The sequence below is a fragment of the Miscanthus floridulus genome, chromosome 14 (assembly GCF_019320115.1).
Source record: "Miscanthus floridulus cultivar M001 chromosome 14, ASM1932011v1, whole genome shotgun sequence".
Taxonomy (NCBI): Eukaryota; Viridiplantae; Streptophyta; class Magnoliopsida; order Poales; family Poaceae; genus Miscanthus; species Miscanthus floridulus.
Genome location: NC_089593.1, coordinates 61189577 through 61206255, shown reverse-complemented (window position 1 = coordinate 61206255; position 16679 = coordinate 61189577).

The window sequence follows — 16679 nt, the reverse complement described above, 5'->3', positions numbered from 1 at the left end:
GACCGGCCCAGAATGGGTCTGTAACATTTGCGAACCCAAGCCCAGCAGTGAGGAGTAGAAGTAGAGGGAAGGGAAGGAAGAGAGAGCTCAGCCAACTACACTGTAAAGACATAACCTAATCACTCTACCGAGCCGTCAGCCTGTCCGGCGGGTTCACGTCTTTCCCATCTCCGATTTCCCGGCGCCGCCACAGCGAGCGTGGTCGACACTGGTACCAGAGCCGTCGATCTGGCACCTCCAAGGGCTGGATCCGCCAGAGCCACACTCCCACTTCACCCATCTTCAGCGCGCCAGGGGAGTCATGGATCCCAACGTGCACTCTCTCTTCGACGAAGTCCTCAAGCGGATCGACGACCTCCGCACCGATTCCAGCGGTCGATGGGAGCGGTGGGAGCGCCGCTTCGAGGAGGCGACTTCCGAGCTCCAGGAGCGGGACAAGGCTGTGGATCGGCGCATCAAGTCGCTGGAGGACTACGCCTCTGCACAGTACACCGCCGCCGTCATCGCCGACAACTGGGGGGGCACTTCGAAGAGCGAGTCTCTGACCTCGAGCAGCGGATGGTGGATCTCGAACTGATTCGCATCCACGAGATCAATGACGAGCGCGACGATACGGTGGCCGCCGTCGAGACCACCATGGAGGAGCACGTCAATTGGCGCCCGGAGGTGGATGGCCTGATCGACGATCTTTGCTTGGAGGTGAAGAATCTCCGGTCGAGTGGAGGTCGCACTACAGTGGAGCTACCCACATCGGGCACCCTGCGGCAGCCAGAGTTGGTCGTCGCGCGCTCATCTGCTGGGACACCGACCGACTGGCCCAGCGGGCACCGCGTCAAATCGACTACACGGGAGAGGGGCTATGGGTTGGTCACAACCATAGCTCCAACCCCGGCCAATGGTACGCGTCGATTCCCCGATCCTCCCCCTCAATCCGCTCCATATCCCCATCCTCCTCCCACTCCCAACCCTACCTTCAACGTCGCGGATGCCCACCTTCCTCCCCCACCACCAGATCCTTCCCCAATCCAACCCCAATCCTCCCACCTTGGCCAATTACCCAAAATGCATTTTCCCCAATTCGATGGTACCACCCCCTAACTATGGATCACTCAGGCCCATTCCTACTTTGATATGTACTTTGTTGATCAATCCATGTAGGTTCGAGTTGCTACAATGCAATTCACCGGTGCAGCCAAGCGCTGGATTCAATCCATTGCACACCGCCTTGAACACATTGGTTGGCAGGACTTCTGTGCAATGGTGCGCGAACTGCTTCGGTTCAAGAGTGTGTCGATCAATTTGTTGACCTTATTGAGCAGCTCTCAGCAAACACACCTAACCCAGATACTCTCTCCTACACCACATGCTTCATTGATGGCCTCTGCGACCATATCCGCTCTGTTGTTCTTGTTCAGCGTCCCACCGATCTCAATGCTGCTTGTTCGCTTGCCCTTTTGCAGGAGGAGGCCATCGAGCCGACACGCCGAAGGGAGTTCTGGCGTACTGATGCTCCCGCCTTCCTGAAGCTGGTTGCGCCTCAGGGGCCATTGTCGCTTCCTGCTCCTCCCCAGCGACTGGCTCTTCTAGCTCCTCCCGTGCCACCGGAACCGAAGCGCCATCCTGAAGATCGTCGTCCTGACTTTCGCCATGTGTTAGTTGACCACAAGTTGCAGTCCCTCCGCTCTTATAGGAAAGCCCGTGGCCTCTGTATGCGTTGCGGGGAGAAATGGCACTAGGGCCACAAATGCTCTCCGAACCTCCAATTGCATGCATTACAGGAGGTGTGGAATCTTTGTGAAGAGCTGTTCACCGAGTTAGAAAGTTCAGAGCCAGATACTCCTGTTACTGCAGATCAGTCCTTCATGCTCATGTCTGTTGCTACTATTTCTCCGTCATTCCACCCAAGAACTCTATAGTTTCAAGGCATGCTCAGGCAAGAGTTTCAACATCTTGTTAGATTCTGGGAGCACCAACAGGTTTTTGGATACCAATTGGGCAGTTTCTCTGAATGGGGTCCAGCAATTGTCAGTTCCAACTTCTGTCAAGGTTGCCGATGGCGGCTTAGTACCTTGTACTGCTCAAATTCCATATGTAGAGTGGTCTATTCAAGGATATGTTTTCCATTCTACCCTCAAGCTCATTCCCATTGGCACATATGACATGATTCTGGGGATGGATTGGTTACAAGCATTCTCACCCATGAAAGTTCATTGGCTTCAACGTTGGGTTCAAATTCCTTATGGGCCCAACACTATGGTGTTACAAGGTAGTCTTTCGGAGCAGCTTGATTGTTCTATAGTTTAGCTCCATCATCTGTCCGTTGAAGGGGATGAATTGACTTCATCAGTGCACATTGATCTGCCAAAGATTCAGGCACTGTTGTCTCAGTACCAGCACTTATTCAGGTTGCCGACCAAGCTGCCTCTGCGTTAGGCCTGTGATCACTCCATTCCCCTCATTCCAGGTACTTAGCCTATTTATGCTCGTCCTTATCACTACTCGCCGGCTTTAAAGACCGAGATTGAGGCTCAGGTGATAGAGATGATGTAGTCTGGTTTCATTCATCCTAGTACCAGTGCCTTCTCTTCTCCAGTTCTCTTAGTCAGGAAGAAAGACAACAGCTGGCGCTTTTGCATCGATTACCGCCAACTCAACGCACTCACTATGAAGAGCAAGTTTCCCATTCCGATCATCGATGAACTTTTGGATGAACTCTCTAGGGCTAGTTGGTTCTCTTGTTTGGATCTTCGGGTAGGTTTCAATTAGATCTGCCTTGCTCCTGGGGAAGAACACAAGACTGCCTTCCAAACACACTGGGGCCAGTTCGAGTATACCGTCATGTCCTTCGGGTTAACAGGAGCCCCAAATTCATTTCAAGGTGCTATGAACAATACATTACATCCACTCCTTCGCAAGTGTGCCTTGGTGTTTTTTGACGACATCCTTGTGTACAATGCCTCTTATGAAGACCATGTTAGGCACCTGGCCCAAGTATTTGATTTGCTTTCCAAAGACCAGTGGCTGGTTAAGTTCTCCAAATGCCGCTTCGCTCAGCAATCTATCAACTACTTGGGTCATGTCGTTAGTGCCCAAGGAGTCTCCACGGATCCCTCAAAGGTTGCCGCTGTGCAAGCCTAGCCGCAACCAAGTCATGTCAAGCAGCTCCGTAGTTTCCTCAAACTCACAGGTTATTACCGGAAGTTTGTTAAGCACTACGCTGTCATTGCTAGGCACTTGACTGATCTGCTCAAGAAGGGTGTGCTCTTTATTTGGACCGCCAACCATACTGTAGCCTTTGAAACACTGAAGCAGGCTCTCACTGAAGCCTCGGTTTTGGCCCTGCCTGATTTTTCCAAGCCTTTCCAGTTGCAGACTGATGCAAGTGATGTTGGCGTCAGAGCAGTCCTCCTTCAAGATGGTCACCCATTGGCCTTTGTTAGTAAGTCGCTTGGCCATCGTTCGCGTGGCTTATCTACTTACGAGAAAGAATACTTGGCTATTCTTGTGGTGGTGGACCATTGGAGATCCTACTTACAACACGGTGAGTTCACTATTTTCACTGACCAAAGGAGCCTGATGCATATTACTGAGCAGCGATTGCAGACTCTGTGGCAGATGAAGCTTTACACCAAGCTTGTTGGGTTGCAGTTCAAGGTTGTCTATAAACCAAGGGCTTCCAATTTGGCAGCGGATGCCCTCTCACGGCACCCTTTGCCTCCAGAACAGCTTAATGCCATCTCTTCTTCATCACCGACATGGTTGTCAGAAGTGGTTGCTAGATATGATTCTGATCCAACCTCTCGCAAGTTATTGCAAGAACTGGCAATTAATTCTTGAAAGCATCTAGGCCCCTAGTTGGGTTTCGGTGATTAATGACAATACGAGATTACTGTGACTAACGTGTGTTTTGCAGATGCAATTAAGTTAGGTCATGGTAATGGCAATTAATTGGGCAATCATGGTTGTCATGCCCCTACGATGGAAATCATTTTAGTTTTCAAAGGATGGACGACAAGGTTAAGGATGGACTAGTTCTAAGTGTCGTTTGGAGTTGAAGAGACACTTAGAGTAGTTTAGGACTTTGTTTTTCCTTTGGCCATACTATTAAGGGGGTATGGATGGGTAGCTTGACCTAGGTGAGTCTAGTGGGTTAGGTGTGGTGCACACTTATCAAATCTAGCACTAGGTAGCTCCTAAGTAGCCCTAAGATCAATTGGAGCAAACTTCATTCACATATGATTTTGAGTTGGAAGTGAATGGAGGGTCAAATATTGATCGGACGCTGGTTTCGGTGTGACCGGATGCTGGTGCAGAGTCTGGTCAGTTCATTTGATCAAGGTGAAGTCTTCTGGTTGCGACCGGAAGCTGAGCGAAATGTGACCAGACGCTGGGTGCTAGAGTCCGGTCAACATCAGTAAGGTTCCAGAGGGTAGTTTTTATGACCGGACGCTGGTCAGTGTTCGGTCACAACTTAACTGCTCGGTGGCAGGGAGAACTAACCGAAGCATCCGGTCACCTTGACCAGAGCATCCGGCCACCTTGACCGGAGCGTCCGGTCACCCCACAGAGGCACATAATGGTTCGTTTTGAAAGGGGTTATAAATACTTCCTCTATTCACTCAAGGGATTACTTTTGCTCATTTCAATAGCTGAGAAACACCCTTGAGAGTGCCAAGGAGAGCAAGGTCCTAGTGAGGTGATTGAGATTTGAGAATCCAAGAGAGGCCTCATTAGTGAAAACAAGAGTAGCAAAGTGTGCATCCACCCATCTCATTAGGCTTGTCGTGGTCAAGTGAGAGTTCGTGCTTGTTACTCTTGGTGATTGCCATCACCTAAGATGGCTTGGTGGTGATTGGGAGCTTGGTGATCATCCAGTAGAGCTTGTGGATAAACCAACTCAAGTTGTGAGCGGTTGTGGGTGATTCACCATGATGGAGTATCGAAGAATCAACCTGTAGAGAGCACTTTATCCTTGTGCGGATCAAGGGGGAGCTACACCCTTATGCGGGTGCTCCAATGAGGACTAGTGGAGAGTGGTGACTCTCTGATACCTCGGCAAAACATCGTCGCGTTCCTCCTTCTCTCTTTACTTTAAGCATTTACTTTGAGCAATTCAATTCTTAGCTTTACATTCATAGAATTACTATGCTAGAGTAGGATTGGAACATAGGTTGCTAAACTTTTGTATGTAGAACAATAGGAACACTTTCTAGGCACAAGGGGTGAAGTGGGCTAACCGCAGGGTTTAATTATTGCAAAGAATTTTAGAATTAGCCCAATTCACCCCCCCCCCCCTCTTGGGCATCTTGATCCTTTCAATTGGTATTGGAGCCTCGTGCTCACATATTTAGGCTTAACCGCCTAGAGAAAGATGTCTGACGGGGATGGTCCTCCTCCTATCTTTGAGGGAGATGATTTTCCTTATTGGAAAATCCACATGGAGGTGTATTTAGAAGCTCTAGATGTTGGAATACTTAGAGCCACCTCATAAGGATTCCCAAAACCTTGGGATCCCATGCACCTTTAAGGCGATGAAGTGAACTACGAGAAATGGAATGCAAAGGCTAGAAACACCATCTTTAGAGGCCTTTACAAAGATGTATTTAACTAGGTGAGGAACCACAAGGATGCCCATGCACTATGGTCAGACATTTGTGTGCTCCATGAGGGAACTAAGAGCGAGTGAGGAACGCTATCATCTCGTAATGAAAAAGCTTAATTCTTTTGAGATGCTTCCAAAAGAAAGCGCTAATGAAATGTACTCACGTTTGAATGTTCTTGTAGAGGAAGTCAATGGGCTTGGACTCACTCAAATGCAACCATCCGATGTTGTAAGAAAAATCTTGAGTGTCCTCCCCATTGATAAATATGGGCATATTATGACCGTGCTTCATCAAGGTGATCTTTCCACCTCTACACCAACTCAAATCTTGGGAAAGATCAATGCTCATGAGATGTACATGCACATCATACCTCAAGATGGCTCATCCTCTACCAAGAAGAAAGACAAAGACTTAGCATTCAAGGCTAGCCAAGAGAATGGCAAAGGCAAGCAAGTGGTTGAAACCGACAACTATGATGAGTATGTCAAGCTCAAGCATGATAATGAAAAGCTCAAGAAAGATCTTGAAGAGCTCAAAACCACCAACACTATAGTGTTAGAAACTCTTGATCATGACGGTGATTTGATTCTTGAGAATGAGAAGCTCAAAGAAGAGAACAAGAGACTCAAGGAAGAGAAAAATGATGATGCACTCAAAGAAGAGAACAAGAAGCTCAAGTTGGAAAAAGAACATCTCAAGATTGGATTGAGCAAGTTCACAAGAGGCAAACATCTTCAAAGTGAGTTACTAATGAACACCATCATGAAGATGGATAGAAGTGGCATTAGGTACTTGGCAAACCAAGAGAAGAAGGCTCAAGCTCAACAACAACAACACAAGTCAATGCTAAAGCCAAAGAGGTGTTTTGAGTGTGGATAAGAAGGTCACTTTACCCATGAGTGTCAAACTCCACCACCATAACCCTTGCCCAAGCATGCTAGACCCTTTGCTTTCAATGCTCATTGCATGCTTAGAAAGGACTCTAGTGGAAAGATGAAAGTTATGTTCTTAGGACCTCTCAACAAGAGTAGGCCTAAGAAAATTTAGGTAGCAAAGTCACTCACTACAAGAAATTCTTCTTTTTATGACAAAATCCCTCATGACGAGGCCTATTTTCGTCATATAATGTAACATAATATGACGAAAAGTTATGTGTCGTCATAAAATTATGAGACCCAAAAGTATTTCTGACGACATCGTTTCTTGTGTCACATAAAGGTAGCAAGTTTCGTCACAAATTGTCAAGCGGCAGGAGTCGGTTGACGGTTGTGAATTTTTGACGATTTAGACAGTTTTTATATGACGACAGTAGGCCGTCACTGAATGTTTTATCAAATATGACAACCCCCAGTGTCATAAAATACCCCAGTACGAGGTGGAGCCTTGACCCATGACAGTTGGGCTCGGAGCTTGGCCTAGGCCCATGTAAAAATGTAGAGGGGGCCCAGGTGGAAGGAGGCAGGCCGAGCCTAAAATAGAAGGCCCGAGAGATGTCTTTTTCTTTTTCTTTCTTTTTTTATTTATAAATCACTTGTTCATCATGAACAAGAACGAATTCTCTTTTTAATTTCTGGTTAAAACTTGTAACTAGTCTTTCTCCCACATATTAACTCCAAATGTGATGATTTTTTCCTAAATTTTTCTAAAATCATTATCTATCAAGTTAATGTATTGATTTTGGTCATCTTTTCATGTGACAAAGTTTGACCAATTCGAATTTTAAATTTAAAAAAAATAACGACTTCAAACTAGATTTTGAAACCCGAAATGATTTCAAATGAAAAAGTCATAAACATAAAGGTTGTATAATTCATCAAGATCTACACTTTTTATTTTGGTCATTTGTTCATCCGATAAAGTTATAGTAACGTTGTTCACAAATTTTACACATCTCTCTCATAGTTTATGAAACTATAAGAGAGATCTGTAAAATTTGTGAACAACGTTACTATCACTTTGTCGAATGAACAAATGACCAAAACAAAGTTTGTAGATCTCAATGAGCTTTACAATCTTCTTGTTGATGACTTTTTCATTTGAAATTACTTAGTACCCTAAAATTATGTTCGAAATTCTAATATTTTGAAATTTAAAATTCAAATTGTTCAAACAAAGTCATATGAAAAAATAACCAAAACAAAGAAGGTAGATCTTGATGAGTTGTACAAACTTGGTATTCATAACTTTTCTAGTTGAGACCATCTAGGGTTTCGAAAACTGGTTTGGAGCAGTCAAATTTTAAAAATCCAAAATTTGAATCGTTCAAACTTTGTCAAATGAAAAGTTGACCAAAACAACAAATGTAGATCTTGATGAGATTAACAAACTTGGTATTCATGACTTTTCTATTTGAAACCATTTAGAGTTTCAAAAACTGGTGTCAAAGTGTCATTTTTTTAAAATTTAAAATTTGACTTGGTCAAACTTTGTCAAACGAGATACTAAATGACCTCAGATGAAAAACTTTTGAATACAAAGGTGTTAGAACTCATCAATATATACAATTGTTATATAGGTCATTTTTTCATTTGAAAAAGTGTTAGTAAACACTAGTTACAAAATCATGAATCTCACATAGAGTTTATGAAACTATACGAGAGACTTGTCAATTTAGAACTAAACTTTCCTAACACTTTCTCAAATGCAAAAATAACCTATATAACAATTGTATATCTTGATGAGTTATACAAACTTGGTATTCATGACTTTTCTAGTTGAGACCATCTAGGGTTTCGAAAACTGGTTTGGAGCAGTCAAATTTTAAAAATCTAAAATTTGAATCGTTCAAACTTTATCAAATAAAAAGTTGACCAAAACAACAAATGTAGATCTTGATGAGCTTACCAAACTTGGTATTCATGACTTTTCTATTTGAAACCATTTAGAGTTTCAAAAACTGGTGTCAAAGTGTCATTTTTTTTAATTTAAAATTTGACTTGGTCAAACTTTGTCAAACGAGACACTAAATGACCTCAGATGAAAAACTTTTGAATACAAAGGTGTTAGAACTCATCAATATCTACAATTGTTATATAGGTCATTTTTCCATTTAAAAAAGTGTTAGTAAACACTAGTTACAAAATCATGAATCTCACATAGAGTTTATGAAACTATACGAGAGACTTGTCAATTTAGAACTAAACTTTCCTAACACTTTCTCAAATGCAAAAATAACCTATATAACAATTGTATATCTTGATGAGTTATACAAACTTGGTATTCATAACTTTTCTAGTTGAGACCATCTAGGGTTTCGAAAACTGGTTTGGAGCAGTCAAATTTTAAAAATCCAAAATTTGAATCGTTCAAACTTTGTCAAATGAAAAGTTGACCAAAACAACAAATGTAGATCTTGATGAGATTAACAAACTTGGTATTCATGACTTTTCTATTTGAAACCATTTAGAGTTTCAAAAACTGGTGTCAAAGTGTCATTTTTTTAAAATTTAAAATTTGACTTGGTCAAACTTTGTCAAACGAGACTACTAAATGACCTCAGATGAAAAACTTTTGAATACAAAGGTGTTAGAACTCATCAATATATACAATTGTTATATAGGTCATTTTTTCATTTGAAAAAGTGTTAGTAAACACTAGTTACAAAATCATGAATCTCACATAGAGTTTATGAAACTATACGAGAGACTTGTCAATTTAGAACTAAACTTTCCTAACACTTTCTCAAATGCAAAAATAACCTATATAACAATTGTATATCTTGATGAGTTATACAAACTTGGTATTCATGACTTTTCTAGTTGAGACCATCTAGGGTTTCGAAAACTGGTTTGGAGCAGTCAAATTTTAAAAATCTAAAATTTGAATCGTTCAAACTTTATCAAATAAAAAGTTGACCAAAACAACAAATGTAGATCTTGATGAGCTTACCAAACTTGGTATTCATGACTTTTCTATTTGAAACCATTTAGAGTTTCAAAAACTGGTGTCAAAGTGTCATTTTTTTTAATTTAAAATTTGACTTGGTCAAACTTTGTCAAACGAGACACTAAATGACCTCAGATGAAAAACTTTTGAATACAAAGGTGTTAGAACTCATCAATATCTACAATTGTTATATAGGTCATTTTTCCATTTAAAAAAGTGTTAGTAAACACTAGTTACAAAATCATGAATCTCACATAGAGTTTATGAAACTATACGAGAGACTTGTCAATTTAGAACTAAACTTTCCTAACACTTTCTCAAATGCAAAAATAACCTATATAACAATTGTATATCTTGATGAGTTATACAAACTTGGTATTCATAACTTTTCTAGTTGAGACCATCTAGGGTTTCGAAAACTGGTTTGGAGCAGTCAAATTTTAAAAATCTAAAATTTGAATCGTTCAAACTTTATCAAATAAAAAGTTGACCAAAACAACAAATGTAGATCTTGATGAGCTTAACAAACTTGGTATTCATGACTTTTCTATTTGAAACCATTTAGAGTTTCAAAAACTGGTGTCAAAGTGTCATTTTTTTAAATTTAAAATTTGACTTGGTCAAACTTTGTCAAACGAGACAATAAATGACCTCAGATGAAAAACTTTTGAATACAAAGGTGTTATAACTCATCAATATCTACAATTGTTATATAGGTCATTTTTCCATTTGAGAAAGTGTTAGTAAACACTAGTCACAAAATCATGAATCTCACATAGAGTTTATGAAACTATACGAGAGACTTGTCAATTTAGAACTAAACTTTCCTAACACTTTCTCAAATGCAAAAATGACCCATATAACAATTGTAGATCTTGATAAGTTGTACAAACTTGGTATTCATGACTTTTCTAGTTCAGACCACCTAGGGTTTCGAAAACTGGTTTGGAGCAGTCAAAATTTAAAAATCCAACATTTGAATGGTTCAAACTTTGTCAAATGAAAAGTTGACCAAAACAACAAATGTAGATCTTGATGAGCTTAACAAACTTGGTATTCATGACTTTTCTATTTGAAACCATTTAGAGTTTCAAAAACTGGTGTCAAAGTGTCATTTTTTTTAAATTTAAAATTTGACTTGGTCAAACTTTGTCAAACGAGACACTAAATGACCTCAGATGAAAAACTTTTGAATACAAAGGTGTTAGAACTCATCAATATCTACAATTGTTATATAGGTCATTTTTTCATTTGAGAAAGTGTTAGTAAACAGTAGAGTTTCAAAGTGTCATTTGTGAACAATTGTTATATTGTTGACATATTTTTTATTTGAAATTTGTTATTATCCTATAATTTTTGTATTTACAACTTTTTCATTTGTATTCATTTGGTACTCAATATATTTATATAACATATCTGCTTTGAAAATAGAAAAATAAAAAAACAAATGAATATTGGGCCACATAGGGCTCCAGAATAAGCATTACATTTAGCCCAAACCCAACCCTCCCACGTGCTTGGCCATTAGATCAAAACGGACGGCCAAGATACATTAGGTCCCAAATAAAAACACTCCAGAAACCCTACCCATCCCTCCCTGTATCCACTCCCTGCATCACGGCACCCTACTCCTGCGCCTCCACTTCCTCCGACTGTCCCCAATCAGCAAAACCTACCACACCTCGATCCCACATCCCACTAGCGCCGCCACCTGCATCTCATGGCTGCCTACGAGCTGCGCCGCCACGGCCCTGGTCCTCAGCATAACCCCCTCTCCTGTGAGCAGCCAAGGGCAGCATGGAGGAGGGCGCCCGGCCTCGATCTGGCCATCGGCTGCGTGGAGGAGGACATTTGGCCTCGATCCGGTTATGGGTGGCGCGGAGGAGCATGTGCGTGAGGTCCTGGGGAAGCCTCCCCACCGAGTAGCCCGGCCCCAACACCTGCTCCTCTTTCTCATCCTCACTGTGCAAGAGCAACGAGATCCATGGCGCGTGCATCCTGGGAGTAGGAAGTGACAGCGATGGCTGGTTTGCAGCAGCACCCCAGCGACCACCGACATCCGCGCTCGCCCACGTCCTGCCGCAATCGGGTGGGGCGGACCCCTGCAGTCTTTCTACTGCTCCACCCCTTCCGAGACTGACGGCGTACGGGCGTATCTTCCTCGGCCGCTCCCAGGCAACGGAGTTCGGGCGCAACTTCCTCGGCAGCTCCGCCGCTGCCTTGCGGCGGTGACGGCTGCGCTGCACGGCGGCTGGCGGCTCTCCTGCCAGTCTCTGTTCCTCTCAGCCCTAGATCCTGGCGCCGGGGCCTTCCACGCTTCCAGTACGAGGTACACCATAATCTCATTGTTTCCCCTGCTCTGGCCTGAACCAAACTACAAACACCAGATGTGTCCATCCATTCTTCTCAGTCAAGTACCCCCATTGCACAGCTTTGATTTCAATAAGACCTCGCCACAATTAATTAGTCCCTCACACAATGCTTGCTATATTTCAGGTTAATCTAAGGCATGCATAGGCTACATGGTCTGTCCAGATAATTGTTCCATAATCCACAGCGACAGCGTGACTCCTCTTACAAGGTTATTTTGTTGACTCATGATTCGTTCATAATATCTTCCGCACCATTTATCAAAACAAGCCTCCATGTCTTGCCTTCTACAAATTCCCCTTTGCATTTTTAAACAGCTTTTGCATAGTACACAACAGCCAATTGCTCTAGGTGAAATGTGGAGATATGTGTGAGGGAACGTACTTCTCACGTACACTGATGTTGACCAAAAATAAAGGTCTCTACAGATCCCGCTTTTGTATCATGCCTGTTACATAAGAAAAAATTTCCATCTGTTGCCGCTGTTGTATTATGCCTGCTAACTAAACACTTTGCATTTCCATGCTTGCCCACTATGTATTACGCCGCTGCATCTTTTAGTGGTTTATAACAGATTCATTGTCACCCTATTACGTTTGTGAATTATCCTAACCACCCTACTAAATGGCTCACTGCTTATATGATAACACTTCACTATGACAAAGCCTATTTTTGCTGCAATAGGTACACTAACTACTAAATGTTGATATAATGTTACATGCTACATACTTCAAAATCTTCCTTATATTGTCCTTCGATTTGCAAATATATGTATCCATCGATTTTTCGTCAACTAAACTACATACTTCAAAATCTTCCTGCACAGTTCCTAGCTCTTCAGTGATGTCTTCTTCCTCAACCTACTCACCAGTTTGATGGAACATATCGCTCGACAGGTGCACAACTTCGCCAAACATTAAAAGTTCTTTCACCCATGCTGAAATGAGTATCCATGTCCAACTGAGACAGCCCTGTACTATGCTAACATTATCCTACGACGGGCTCAAATGATGACCCATATATGTAACTAATGTTACTGATCTTTTTGTTTCATGTGTATAATATGATGTGCTATAATTCCACCTTGCTGGCCCGTGCGAAACACGGGGGTACCTGCTAGTTTCTTTCATATTTAGTGAAGTAATTTTTCTAACCAATATAGGGAAACCATTTAGGTGAACTTTGCAAGGAACAATAGAAAGAAAGAAATGATTCTAGAATGAATCAAGCAAGTGGTGTCACCGTGACTTTCTATCTTTGCATTATTTAGTTGGGTGTAACTTTGCAGCTTCAAAGATTTCCCTACTGAGTACTTCTATTATGTCAATCACAATTGCCTATTGCTGTCCATTGTCCCTGTACTTGCATTTATCTTCCTGTTTTAATATAAATTGTGTGGTTTTAACGGTTACTTTATGGATCTAGTTATTTCCTCAAATTTCATTACATCTGTTATTTTACATTTTCCTTCATTTGTCTTGCTGTTTTACTACAAATTTGTGTGGTAATAGATGTGTATATTGATTCAGGTCTATTCCCAAATTCTATTACAGCTGGAATTAGCTCGTAAGTCACCAAGTCTGCTAAATTTGTGTGGTAACAGATGTCTAGTGTCATGTTGAATATTGTTGGTTTTTTCTGCTTGTAGTGACAAGCTCTGCTTGTTATGTAGAAATGCAAATAAATTGATTGATAATACCATTGAAGGATATGCTGCTTTGGCCATGATAATTTGCCTCTTGCTCGAATGATGCAAAGAATTGTTTCTTTATAATATAATAGTATTGTGTGTTTCTGCAACTTATTGCTTAGCCAAACAGGATAAAAAGTCGTATGACATACCTGCATGTTTTGATCTGTCCTGTGATTTATTTAGTGAAATTTGCTAACCAATATTCACTTAAATTTTTTTTATCTAGATCATTCAAACACAATTGAATATGCCAACAATTGGAAAGTGTGATTCTTTTAGTTAGCATTTGCATAGTACATTTTTCCTCTTCATTGTTTCTTTTCAGATAACAGATAGGGTCATGGGCGTTGTTTGCTGGGCTGTTGGCTGGAACTTGGCGCTAGCTGTTGGCTACTGGCTGGAACTTGTTTGGTGCAAGAACTTGGCTCTAGGTGCTGGCTGGAACTTGACGCTAGCTGCTAGAATTTGTTTAGTTGGCTGGATCATTTTGTGTTCATGTTTTTGTTGTAATTTTGTATGGAAACATGTATTCTGGAACATGCGCCTTTGTATGGTCGTTATGATATTATGGAATTGGTTATATGGTTTATTATTGTTTCAATTGGGTTAGCCCATAATATGGGCCTGGGCTAGAAATGTTGGGCTCACAATATTTGACGTTACCCTATTGTCATAATAACCTATCCTCCCACGTACCATTTGTGACGGTTCGTACATTATGTGATGCGTTGACTAAACAATATGTGACAGTTATAGTCATCATAAAAGGTAACAATAGGTGACGATAGAACGTTACCGTCACAAAAGGTCTTGACATTTTGTGACGGTGGCCCATAAAATCGTCATGAGGTACATTATGTGACGGTCGTTATATGACAACCGGCGTGACGCTGCTTTTTCGTCATAAAGTACTTTTTATGACAATTTATGTACTTTACATGACAGTTCCGGTTTGTCATACAAGCCCCGATTTTTTGTAGTGACTTGTTGAGAAAGTGAAGGGCCATCAACAAGTTTGGGTTCCTAAACAAGCTTGATCTCTTGTGTGTAGGTGAACTACAAGACCGGTGGAAGTCATTGGGTAATTGATAGTGGTCGCACACAACATATGATCGGTGATCCTCGTATGTTCACCTCCTTAGATGAAGAAGTAGATGGACAAGAAAGAATCACATTTGGAGATAATTCAAAGGGCAAAGTTAAAGGATTGGGCAAAGTGGCAATATCAAATGATCATTCAATCTCAAATGTGCTATATGTTGCTTCATTGAGCTTCAACTTGCTATCCGTTGGTCAATTGTGTGATCTTGGCTTTCAATGCCTATTCACCGAGAAGGAAGTGGTTGTATCTAAGAAGGATGATGATCAAGTGATATTCAAGGAATTTAGATACAACAACCTATATCTAGTGGATTTCACCTCCGAAGATGCTAATTTGAAGACATGCCTATTCATCAAAACAACACTTGGGTGGTTATGGCATAGAAGACTTGCTCATGTTGGGATGAGCTCACTCAAGAAGCTAATGAAGAATGATTTGTTGAGAGGGTTGAAGGATGTGAAATTTGAGAAGGACAAGCTTTGTAGTGCATGTCAAGCCAGCAAACAAGTTGCAAACACTCATCCTACAAAAGCTTTCATGTCAACCACAAGAGTGCTAGAGCTCCTTCACATAGACTTATTTGGACCAACAACATACAAGAGTTTGGGAGGAAATCTTTAGTGTCTTGTGATTGTTGATGACTACTCAAGATATACATGGGTGTTCTTCCTTCATGACAAATCCAAAGTTGCATCATGCTTCAAGAAGTTTGCCAAGAGAGCACAAAATGAGTTTGAAGTGAAGCTCAAGAAGATTAGAAGTGACAATGGAAAGGAATTTGACAACACAAACATTGAAGCTTATTGTGATAAAGTTAGGATCAAGCATGAGGTCTCCGCAACATATACTCCTCAACAAAATGGTGTAGTTGAGAGAAAGAACCGGACATTAATCACACTAGCAAGAACAATGCTTGATGAGTACAACACACCTAAAGCTCAATGGGCGGAAGCAATCAACACCGCATGGTATGCATCCAACCGTCTATTCCTACAAAAGTTTCTTGGCAAGACACCTTATGAGTTGCTAAATGGGAAGAAGTCAGACGTCTCCTTCTTTATGGTGTTTGGTTGCAAATGCTACATCTACAAGAAGCGGCAACACCTAGGGAAGTTTCAAAGATGTTGTGATATTGGTTTTCTTGTTGGTTACTCATCAAAGTCCAAAGCATATAGAGTATTTTATCATGCCACCGGCTTGGTTGAAGAAACATATGATGTGGAATTTGATGAATCTAACGGCTCCCAAGGAGCACATGAGAATCTTGATGATTTAGGTGATGAACCATTGAGGGAAGCCATGAAGAATATTCCGGTTGGAGACATCAAGCCTCAAGATGATGAAGATGATGTACAAGTGATTAATCCACCTTCTTCATCAAATGTGCCACAAGATGGTGATAAAGATGGGAGAGTAGAAAATAAAGATACTCATGTCTCCCATGAGCAAATGGTGACACAAGCACAAGATATTGATGCTCCACAACCTCTCCCTCAAGTGGTTGATAGAAGAAATTCACCTCTACTACAAGCTCATCCACAAGATCTCATCATAGGGAGTCCATCAAAGGGTGTAATGACTCGATCTCAAAAACTTGTTTCATTTATTGAACATCACTCTTTTATCTCTTGCTTTGAGCCTACCAAGGTAGAAGAAGCTCTTCAAGATCCGGATTGGATAAATGTCATGCATGAAGAGTTGAACAACTTCGCCCGCAATGAAGTTTGGACTCTTGAAGAGTGTCCACAAGGTGCAAGAGTCATTGGAACAAAGTGGGTGTTCCACAACAAGCAAGATGATCAAGGCGTTGTTGTGAGGAACAAGGCAAGAATAGTTGCAAAGGGGTTCTCTCAAGTTGAAGGGTTGGATTTTGGAGAGACCTTTGCACCGGTTGTAAGACTAGAAGCCATTCGTAACCTCCTTGCATATGTGATGTGACCACGCCAGCGTCGGGGACCTCTCTGACCACCTCGGTGATCTCTCCGACCACCTCGGCGATCTCTCCGACCACCTCGGCGAGCTCTCC